This window comes from Gekko japonicus, unplaced genomic scaffold (assembly GCF_001447785.1).
Source record: "Gekko japonicus isolate JY-2015 unplaced genomic scaffold, Gekko_japonicus_V1.1 scaffold3471, whole genome shotgun sequence".
NCBI classification, from domain to species: Eukaryota; Metazoa; Chordata; class Lepidosauria; order Squamata; family Gekkonidae; genus Gekko; species Gekko japonicus.
The window spans coordinates 106,082-117,951 of NW_015162062.1; the positions used below are offsets into that span (position 1 = coordinate 106,082).

At 42.4% G+C, this 11,870-nt stretch overlaps 1 pseudogene; it reads left to right on the plus strand.

Moving 5' to 3' along the window:
* The first annotated feature begins 10,558 nt into the window (after positions 1-10,558).
* LOC107105614 lies at positions 10,559-11,633 on the plus strand (annotated as a pseudogene).
* Positions 11,634-11,870: the final 237 nt, after the last annotated feature.

The following is an 11,870-nucleotide window of genomic DNA, read 5'->3' on the forward strand; positions in this document are numbered from 1 at the left end:
TGCATTTCATTATTGGTTAAAACTGATTTTCTTATTCACTGGCCTTTCCCGTACTATGATGCAAGACAACTTTGTTCCTTTATGGCGGAAACAGATAGAAGATAAACTGGTCTGTTATGGTTTTTCAAAACAATTTATTCTGTCTTTGGGACATGAGCAGGCTAGATCAGTTCTAAAACAAAGAATATTAGATGTTGAACGACAGATGGATGTGAGCAGGATTAGGAGTCCTGTAATTGATGTAAGTACACTTAACAAGATAACTTTGAGATCTTACATCAAATATTTAGACATCTGCAATCATAGAAGAATTTTTACCCTATTAAGATACAACGCCTTACCCTCAGCCATAATGGAGGCCAGATATACTAGATCACAGAGGAAAAGTTGTATATGTGGCTTGGGAACTGACGAAACACTGGAACATGTAATTTTTGACTGTATTTTATATCAAAATATTAGGGAAGTTTTGATCAAGCCTATTGTTAACTCCTTTCCAGGTCGTAATAGAAGCATACTTTTGTCAACTATGTTGGCAGGGGATAACCAAAAGCTGACTAGGATGGTTGCCAAATTTGGTTGGTTGGCATACCAAACTAGGAAAGAAATAAAGTACAGATAGGCCTAAATCTAATTTCTGATCTTAATATTGATTTTATCATGTCTGTATTTTAAATTTTTTAGCTCTTATTTATAATTTTAGATCCTATAATATTTTATAATTTTATTGCTTCCTTATCTGTACTTATTTGTTATCTATTATACTGGTCTATGACCGTAATAAAAGCTTTGTTTGTTATAAACTGTTTAGATGGGGTATTTGTTTCATTTTCATATTGCGTATGTAAGGTGCTGTCGAGTTGTGGCACCCCATAGAGCGGAACGGGGGTAGGGATCCCACTACCAGCCTTCGATGGGGTGCCATTGATGCCAACGCCAAGGGTCAGGAGCTTGGGAGTGCTCCTGGATGCCTCCTTAACAATGGAGGCCCAGGTAGTAGCCACTGCCAAGGCAGCCTTTTACCATCTCCAGCTGATCAATTATCTGGCAACAGTGATCCATGCTACTGCAATGCTCTCTACATGGGGCTGCCCTTGGCGCAACTCCGGAAGCTGCAGCTGGTGCAAAATGCAGCGGCCAGGCTGTTGATGGGTCTCCCTATGCCAGAGCACATCCAGCCTGTGCTAAAGACATTGCACTGGCTGCCAAGGTGCTGGTTTTGACCTTTAAAACCCTTTATGGTCAGGGACTATATGTTTCCCCATGTGTTTCCCAGAGACCACTATGGTCAGGGTTGCAAAACCGCTCCCCCCCACCCATGTCCTAAGGATGCCAGGCTGATATTAACCAAAACCAGGGCATTTTCTGTAGCAACTCCAACTTACTGGAATGAGCTTCCGGATGAGATCAGGGCCCTGCTGACCCTCTTACAGTTCCACAGGGCCATAAAAATGGAGCTATTCCATCAGGCATTTAGGTAAGGAGCTGCATGTCATTATCTATGCCCTGTGCCGGTTTTACTGCCAGCCTGAGCCAACCGAGAGTGGATGTACTGCTGATTGTATGTTTCCAAATGCACTTAACCACAGCCCCATCACCATCGATATGCTAATGCTTTTAATAACTTTATCATGTATTTTATGTTGATATTTATATTATTGTTTTATCTATTGGTTCCTTATGTAAGCCGCCCTGAGTCTGCCTCAACAAGAAGGGCGGGGTAAAAGTCAAAGTAATAATAAATAAATAAATAAATAAATGAAGCAATTCCTCTGCCCTTCCTTATTTTTCTGTCCCTTTTAAATAAGTTATACCCCTCATTCCTTGATTTCCAATTGTGAGTGTCATCCCACCAAGTTTCAGTCATAGTCCCCTTCCTGAATTAGGACTTCAAGTTCCTCCTGTTTGTTTTCCATACTCTGCGCATTAGTGTAAAGACATCTGAATCCATGTTTTATGCACCCTGAGGTTTTCATTTTTGTACTTACATGTGAGTTAATGTTACCTAGCATATGTGGCACTCCCCACAAAACGTTTGAGTTCTTATTTCCAGTTATTGGCTTTGCATTTTTGTCTCGCTCCCCCACAGGATTTAGTTTAAAGCTCTCCTTATTAGGTTTGCAAGGCTGTTTTCATTTTTTCCTACCCTCGTGAGGTGCAAACCACCTTAGCTTCTACTCCTTTCAGTAGGGAATCCTCAGTTACCAACACATGACTTCTCCTATATTGCGGAGCAGAGACTTGAATCCTATCATCCACAGGGGTCTGAGAAATTTTCTTCAAGCTTTGTGAAGGCTGGAGGAGGAGCCCTTGTTCCAGTGGTTCAGAATCAATATCTGGGGGGAGATCCAGGAACCAATTGCTTAGTAACAGAGACTTAGAATGTCTCCTGATCTTCCTGCTCCTGTGGGTTATATTCTTCCATGTGTCTTTCTCTTGTGTTGGGTGCTCCTCCAGTTGCTGGGATACCTTTCCCTCCTCCTGCTGTTGCCCTTTCAGGAATGCTTCCTGCATTCTGTCCATGAACTCTTCACCTTACCTTATAAACTGGAGTGTGGACAAGTGTACCTCAAGTCCCTGTATCTTCTCCTCCAGTATGGCTACCAACTTACACCTGCTGCAAGTGTAATTGATGTTACCCTCAGGTAAGAATACAAACATTCCACAGACTTTGCATGTCACTGCCTCCGCTCCCTCACCAACGATGCTGTTGCAATCCATTTCAAAATTAGTTCAGTTTAACTGACACTTCTTGGATAACTTCTCTGCCAAACTGCCTCTCAAGACTAGTTGTGAAATGTTTGCAAAAGCAAAGATTAACTTAACAAATATAGAATGTAAAATGTATTCAGCCTTCTATGGGGCCCCCAGACCATCCCCAAAGGCCAAGAGCCCTTTGGCTCTTGCCCTTCGCCTCGTGCCTCTGGCGAGGTACAGCCTTAAATAAAAGCCTCACCCAGCAGAGAGCGGCGCCAGCAGCTATACAAATCACACCCAGGCAATCCAATTACAGGCAAACAATCACCCTTTCTCACCCTTTCTTAAGCAGCCAGGACTATGCAACAATTTACAACTCATCCACACATTCCCAAACACAGTCCTCCCACACAGTACCCTCAGCTAAATATCTTCAGCTGAAAGCTAATAAAAACACTCACCCCTCTAGCAGCTCTGTCTCCTGCTGCTTCTCAGACTCATCTGGGGAAGGAGGAGGAGGATCAGGAGGAGATTGGATTTATACCCCGCCCTTCACTTGGAGTCTCAGAGTGGCTTACAAACTCCTTTCCCTTCCCCTCCCCAAAACAGACACCCTGTGAGGTAGGCGGGGCCGAGAGAGCTCTGTGGGAACTGCTGTTTCAAGGACAGCTCTGACAGAACTATGGCTTGCCCAAGGTCATCCAACAGCTGCAAATGGAGGAGTGGGGAATCAAACTCGGTTCTCCCAGATTAGAGTCCACGCACTTAACCACTACACCAAACTGGCTGTCTACAAACTATGAAACACTCCATTTTCATAATTATTGTAATTAATAACAGAAATGCACATGTTTAATACATAACAAAATACCATTATCTTTCTTAATTAGATGTGTGGAATGATCATTTATTTTCCTGCACTTTACAAAGTTGTCTTTCCCAGATGTATTTATGCTGCCTGATGAGCTTATAATATTGGATTCTTCCTGCCAGCTTTGCAAATACTTCTGAAAATAACACTGTCTCATTTCACTCATGAAGTGATTCCATTGTGTGGTCCCAGTTGCAGTACTCAGTCACATCTTTGTGTGACTTGCTAAATTGCTAGTGTCTCTGCTCTCTTGAGGGCCTTGAGGATCCTTGGACACTTGGATTGTCAGCATCTCTTGCAAACACTCATGTGTCAGGAGAACATGCTGTCTAGAAGCATTCGTGTGAATTAAATTTAATCACTTAAATGAGGAAAGAAAGCAAATGTTGAAAGACTGCAGGGCTGTCAAAATGAAATTATTTCTAAATACAAGTGACACTTTGTAGAACTTTGTGTGGGTGTAGTATTTGTTTTACTTGATGAGACCATCTCACTCAGTCATTCTCCCCAAAATCAGCAATATCAGAAAGAATAAGTTGCTGTTTATTAGTACTTAATTGATTTCCGAAAATACATGAATGCCACATGAAGACTTTAATGAATATGTTTAATAGCAGCACTTGGGTGACCGGTTGTGAAATTGATTGACTCCGGTAGCTGGACATTCATTTCTAGTATAATTTTTCAATGTGTGCAAGTTACTGGGGAGCTCAAATTGTTTATTTGTTTTATTTAAAACATTTCTGTGCCATCTTTCCAAGGTCTAGCACCATGTCCCAAAGGTGGATAACATTAAAATATTTCAAGGATTAAAACATTCAACGTTTCAGACATTAAAACATTCCAAACATTAAATTATCAGTGTGTCTGGAAGCTACAAGTGATGAGCTTATTGCATGCCAGATTGGCCTCAATTAATAGCTAGAAAGAAATCTCTGTAGACAGTTTTGGTTGAAAGAGTTCATAAATTGTTTAATTTAAAATATTTATATACTGTATTTATGCATTCACATCCCTTGGGAGTTCAAAACATTAGAAAACTGTAACAAATTTCATTATTATTACTATTATTTTAAAATCAATATTATAGAAGTTGCAGCTAAAATAAATAAAACAAATTTAAAAAATAAGCAGTAACAGAAAACTAAAGGGAGCTAACTATTAAAACACCAGTATTTGTGGGTGAAAGCATCAACTGAAGAAATTAAAAAGCTTGCTGCCTAAAAACAACCAGTGACAGTCCCAGGCAAAGGAAGGTTGTGGTCACATGGTCATTTTGATTGGATCTCACCACTGTTCCCTATTGCATTTAAAAGGGCAGATCAGATGGCCGCATCTGTCTCCCATATCGAAGCGGACTCACCCCCGCAATCCTCCCAGTTTTCTAGTGAGTTTTCCAACACTGGGAAAATTGAGTACTTTCCAAATATTTGCACTGTGAATCTGCAATTTTGCCTATCTGGACAGCCATCTGTTGCTATGAATACGATTAGGTCATCTGAACATCCTTCTTTTGCTGAAATCCCCCCCCCCAGCTTCCACCATTGTGCACATGATCAATCCTGTGTTGAATATATTAAATACATGAACGTTCAAGCACACATATATAGACTCCAGCATCCGGTTGTGTATCAGTGGCTCATTTTATTTGCTGTTCGGGGGAGAAACACTGCAAAAACAACCATCTGTTGAAATATTGCAAGTTGAATTTGGTAAAATAGTCCCTAGGAAAACAGTACTCTTGAGACATTTTGTTCTGGTACTTTACTTCCTGTTTCAACTAGAGAGGGAAAAGACATAATTGGACGGCGTCAGAGGTGTCTCGTGGATAAGAGATAAGATCGTGGACCTACTCGCCCTGTGGGGTGAGCAAAGGGTCCAGAATGCCATCCTCCAGTCTCACCATACCATGGAGACCTACAAAGAAATAGCAAGGGGCATGACAGCAAAGGGGCATCGACGGTCGGCCACTGAATGCCAGAACAAGACAAAGGGACTCTGATAACATTACAAGTGTGCTGTCCTTCACAACACCACCTTTGGTAATGACAGGATCACCTGCCCCTAGTATAACGATCTTCATAGCATATTGAGAGGGGACCCAAGCGTAAAACCTAGGTAGGTGGCTGACAGCTATCAACCACCCCCTCCACATTGGCCTGGAGGTATCAGATTCCTGGTCAAATTAATCTCAATAACACTCCCTTTGGCAGTGATATGTTTATTGAGATATATACAAGATCCAGATCAGAGCAGAACTGTGTTAGAACTGGCGATTTTGGTGCATACCTAAGTTGATATAGATAATTCAAACAAGACCCGTTCCCCCCCCCTAACCAATCACACATCACACTCATCCTGTCTAAGCGTAGGCTGGCACAGAAAGGCTCAAGGTCGTTCCTCTGAGAGAGAAAGGCGTCTTAAGGAAAATTACTGCCTCTACAAGTGAAAGGTTCCCACTCACGCAACATCTACTCCCCTCAGGAATGTGCCATCCCCCCAGCATCTATGGCAAACTAAGCAGAGCAAGGTTTGACAGGAGGCCCCTTTCCCACCAGTTGAGGGCTCCCAGGAACTGTTTACAATGGTGCTGGAGCTGACTGATGGAGGTGAGGGTGCTTCAAGGAACATGAGCGGTCCATCAAGTAAGGGACTACCTCTTCATCAGTGAAGCCCTTGCCACAACTCTCTTTGCCTAGCTTTTAGGTAGCTTTGCTTGCCATCCAGGTGTGGACCAGAGTTCACCATCAAGGGCCCCTTATTTCCAGAACACAAGATTCTCTCTCCAAAGTGAGAAAATAGGCTACTAGGGTTGGTTCTATCATCAAGTCCCCTATGTTCTCCAACCTCAGGCCACCCAAGAAACCTTATAAGCTCCCATTGCTTGTATAGTGACATGTTCTGGAGAAGAGAAAAAACCTTGGCCATACATTTATTTATTTTTTATAAGTTATATTTGTAATTTTTGCATCATCACAAGAATATCAGCTATATTGGTTAATTACAATATTGTTTGTAATAACGTATTGTGCGCGTCTATGTTCATACACACATTTATCTTATTGTGGGTCCATTATATACATTGTCCTTCAATCCATTTATATACTCGAAACCATCTTTTTTGAAATATCTTATCTTTCCCTTGTAATAATATATTTTTATCCATTTCAGCCACATCTAACAGTTTCTTAACTATTTCTTCTCTTGATGGAATTTTTTCTAGTTTCCAAAATTTAGCTATCAATATTCTGGCAGTTGTAAGTATATAGGTCAAAATATGTACATCATCTTGCTCATAACAGCTAGGAATTATATTTAGTAAAAAAATCTCTGGTAACAGCTTCAAGTTGATATTTAATATTACCATTATTATGTTCTTAACATTTTGCCAATATTTATACATTTTACCACATCTCCACCACATGTGGAAGGTTCCTACGTTGATGGAAAATAACTATAAACCTTACTGGACAAAATAAGAAAAGACCTGCTCAAATGGAAAGACCTTCAACTTCCCCCCCCCCATTCACCCCCCCTCAGCCAGAGAAACCCCGGGGTTACTCTGGCCTAGGCTAGAATAACCCCCCAGAAAGCAGGCCTGGGGGGTTAATCTGGCCTGGGGGGGTTATTCTAGCCTAGGTCTCTGACAACAGAAGGTGGTTCTCTCTGGTTATTGGGGAAGTATCTCTCTTAGTAGGAAAAGACAGCAGCCCCTGGAAGCAGGCCTGGGGAGTTAATCTGGCCTCAGGGGGTTATTCTAGCCTAGGCCAGAGTAACCCCGGGGTTTCTCTGGCTGGGGGGTTAATGGGGGACTGCCCTGCAGGACTGGTGGCACCACCATGTCCCCGTGTTGAGTACGAGACTCAAGGCAGCAGGTGAACAGTGATAACAGCTTTATTCAACGAAGTCAGAAGAAACAGAACGAGACAAAACAACAGAGCAACAGGCTCCTTTTTAAACAGTCCGGGCTTGGCAAGCCATGCCCCCATGTCAGATAACATCCAATCAGATATTGTAAATAACCAATCAGTTTGCTTCCCTCCAGAACTTCCCTGATTCTGATAGGTTGGTTTTCAATACCTTACATCAGACTCAAGATCTATATACAAAGATACATACATTCCATTCCATACATAACACCCCGGATCACCTCCAAGAGCGCAGGGAGGGAAGGACGAGCTCCCGGCCTTGGCACCACCAGAGGGCTGGCGGGGTCCATATGCGGGTGGTGAGGGCTGGAGGGAAGGGGACTTGCCTTGGCTGGCTGGGAAGGAAGGAACCCAGGCTGCATGCTAAGCTTGATTGACGAGGAGGGCTGTGGAGGGATCTCTGACCTGGGAAAGGTTGTTGCTGGACTCAAATTTGGTCCCAAGCAGGACTGGGCTTTTGTGTTACTGTCATTAGGCTGACTGTATGCCAAGCTGTGGAGTTCTGGGTGCTCTGGAAGTAACTTCCCCTCTTGGGGACGCATCATGGCTCAGCTGTAGAGCATTTGATTGGTATCAAGAACATCTGGAGAACTTTCCCTATGCTGAAGAGTCTGGGACTTTTCAATTTAGAAAAGAGATGGCTAGGAGTTTACAGAGTTTATGCAAAGGGTAGAGAGAGTAGACAGAGTGTGCTTTTTGCCTTCTCCCAAAATACTAGAACTGGAGGGCTTCCAATGAAGTTGATGGGCAGTAGATTCAGGATGGACAAGAGGAAATACTCCACACAGCAAATGATTAAAATGTGGAATTTGCTGCCAAAGGATATAGTGATGGCCACAGACATTGTTAGCTTTAAAAGGGGACAAGACAGATTCGGGGGGGGGAGGTCTATCAGTGGCTACTAGTCATGGTGACTAAAGGGAACCTCCACATTAAGAGGCAGCCAGTCTCTGAATCCAAGAGTCAGGAGGCAACATCAGGGTAAGGCCTCGGCGTGTACACCCTGTTGTTGACCATCCAGAGGACAGATTGGCCACCATGTGAGACAGGATGGGCCACTGGTCTGATCCAGCAGGTCTCTTCTTTTTTATGTCCCAGGTTCAATCCCTGGGTTATGAATGAAAGAAAGACAACAGGACCTTTCTGACATAGGAATCAACTGTGTGCCATAAACTGCATTTAACTGTGGTTTGCTGTGCATACCTTAGACCACTGGTTCCCAAAGTGGGCCATACTGCCTCCTGGGGGGCGCTGGAACGATCCAGGTGGGTGGTAGGAGCCTTGGGTGCAATTGAGGGGTGCTGGAATGATCCAGGTAGGCGGTAGGAGCTTTGGGTGCAATTGGGGGGCATTGAATAAAAATAAGGGGGTGGTGGAAGCATAAAGAAAGAAGAGTCCAGAACCTATCTAAAGCAGCCTTTTCCTGCCTTCTCCTGGTCTTCCCTGGGATCAGGGAGGGAGGGGGAGAGGGGCCCCCACAGCCAATCACAGCTATGCATTTGCAAATTGCAAATGCATGTGCACCCTTGTAAGGCTGGTGCTGCTGCTGGGCTGTTGCTGGCCTCTGGCTTTCAGGCCTTCAGCTGCTGCTGCTCTGTCCCTGCCTTGGCCTGCCTGCCTGTGTGGATCGTGGTGGACTCTACCTAGACTGAAGAAGGCATCTAAAAAGTAAGATTTGAGGAAAATATATATTATATTTATTTATTTCATCACATTTCTATACCGCTCCTTCCCGGGGGCTCGGAGTGGTTTACACATATATTTAATCATCTAACTAGGGCCACATATATTTCACGGGAGATGGATGCCTTACCAGGCACCTAAGCAGCGTAGATCTTTTTCCTTTCTGTGGCGGGTCTTGCTGGAACCAGGCGGTAGTGTCCTTCGGCGGGGGTCTGTTTCTCATCGGCTCAGCTCTCCTGGGATGGCCCTCTGTGGCACACGGCTGCCTGATGAGTCGCACTGGTCTCTGTCCCGCAGGCACCGACCGCGCTTTACGTCACCACGCCTCCATGCTGCCGGGACTATGCCTCCACGAGTCACCTGCCGTTTTTGCCGCCGATCCGTCGCCATGTTCTTTCTGCCGGCTCGCTCGATGTTCACCGCATCGCCCAGCCACCGCTGCTGCCCTCCAGTATTGGAGATAAGGTGCCCATTTGTCTAATTGCCATTTTAAGGGCTTTCGAGCCGCTGGGTGGAGGATATTAGTGAAATAACCTTTTAAATTAGTGTTCCTTTACTTTAGGTTGGTCAGCCTGCTTGGGGTGGCTTTGGGTTACAGTTCTGTTGGGTGTGGGGTGGGAAAGTTTTAAAAGTTTGGTTTGCAATTAAAAGTATTTCTGTTGGATTTTTTTTAAAATTAACTGTAGTAATTGCTTGTTGGTGTGGTGGGGGGTTTGCTCAATGTTTTTAGATTCAACTTTTGTTATTGGTTGTTGTTTAAATATTGTAATATTCTGGTTAATTTTTAAATATATTTTTAAATGTATTTCTTGAGATTGTACTGCTGTGTCTCAAAGAATGCCAAATTCTTTGTAGTCTGCAGAAATTACGCAAATGGAGCACATTTAATGGGAAAAGCCAAGGATTGCAAATTCTGACTCCCTTGCACTTGGGCTTGTGAGATTCCCTGAGACTTGGTTGCAGGCTTTGAAGCAGGACTTTGCAGCTGGGAAGCCAGAAGTTAAAGTGGAAGTTCTTGAGAAGCTTCTCTTTCTATTTGGGACAGCCATCTGGTCAGTGTAGTACAGTGTTGAAATGCCGGACAAGTGTCTGAGAGATCTGGGTTTGAATTCCTGCTCTGCCACTGATAAGTAATGATTTCAAGATTAAAGAAATTGGGGTATTGGATTGGTTTTTGGATTGCATTATGTAAGCTGCCTCGCACCTAGTGTGGGGGTGCAAGAGAGTAATGATTTCCAGCTATTTCAAAGCTGGCTTTCCCCCAGGGGGTGTTATTCCCCAGTGGTGGGAAGAACTATAATTCATGCCCACTGCCGGTAATATTAATTAATTATTTTATAAATAAACACAGAAATTTTACTTTTTTACAGATAATATCATGTCTGAACCTATGAAAAAATGTAGACCATATAGTATTCAGTATTTGAACGATGGCTTTATTCAGTCACCTACAAACAGTACATTACCGATTAGCCTGATTTGCCAAAAACCTTTATCAAATGAAGCTGTGAAGCCTTCAAGACTACAAGAACATTTGACAAAAGTTCATGCTCATAAGAATTTATCTTATTTTCAAGCACTTAAAGCAAACATTTTGAGACAGCCGACATTGGCAAAACTCTTTTCAATAGCATCCAAACAAGATGACGATGGGCTGAGTGCTTCTTACAACATTTCGTTACTGATTGCTAAATCGGGAAAACCACATTCTGTTGGTGAAGAACTAATTCTACTGGCTATAAGTGAGGTAATACGCACCATGCTACACAAACCAGCATCTGATATTACCAAGAAAATTTCTTTGAGCAATAACACAGTGCAACAAAAAATTAATGAAATGGCTCAGGATGTTGAAGACTTATTATGTGAGCATTTAAAAACATTCCAGTTCTCTATACAGCTTGATGAGTCAACTTTGCCAGGAAATGAAGCTTTGCTTTTAGCATACGTGCGATTCATAAAAGAAGGAAAAATTTGCCAAGAATTATTATTTGCTAAAAATGTGCAAACTGATACCAAAGGAGAATTGATATTTCATGCTTTGGAAGAGTTGGGGGTTTTTTTAAAGAAAAAGAAATTCCCCTGAGTAATATATTGTCAGTTGCTACTGATGATGCTCCAGCGACGATGGGGCGCTACAGGGGGTTTCTTGCGTATTTTTAAAAAGTAGTTCCAAATGTATTCACTGTACACTGTGTCATTCATCGTCAACATCTAGTTGCCAAAAATTTGAGTGAATGCCTACATAGGTTATGATGTCATTATGTTATTACATAGGTTATTATGTCATTAAAGTGGTCAACAAAATCAGAAGCAATTCATTGAATGACAGATTGTTTGGACAACTTTGTATTGAAAGCAATGAAGAATTCAGTCGCTTGCTGCTTCATACAGAAGTTCGTTGGCTATCAAAAGGTGCCTGTTTGCATCGGTTTTATAAATCTGCTAACTAAAAAAAGGAACCAACTGTAAATAGTTAATCGCGGTGATTTAAGATTGCTGCTGACAAAAATAGAGCCAAACATTAATAAATTGATAGCAGTGCATCAGGTTCATTTTTCTCATTAGGATTATTTTTAATGTCATTTGTGATTTTTATTTTAATATTATCCATTGTTATCTTAATTTTCTGTGTGTATTCAAATTTTACTAGGGTTGATTTTATAAAATATTTTTATGATTTCAAGCTT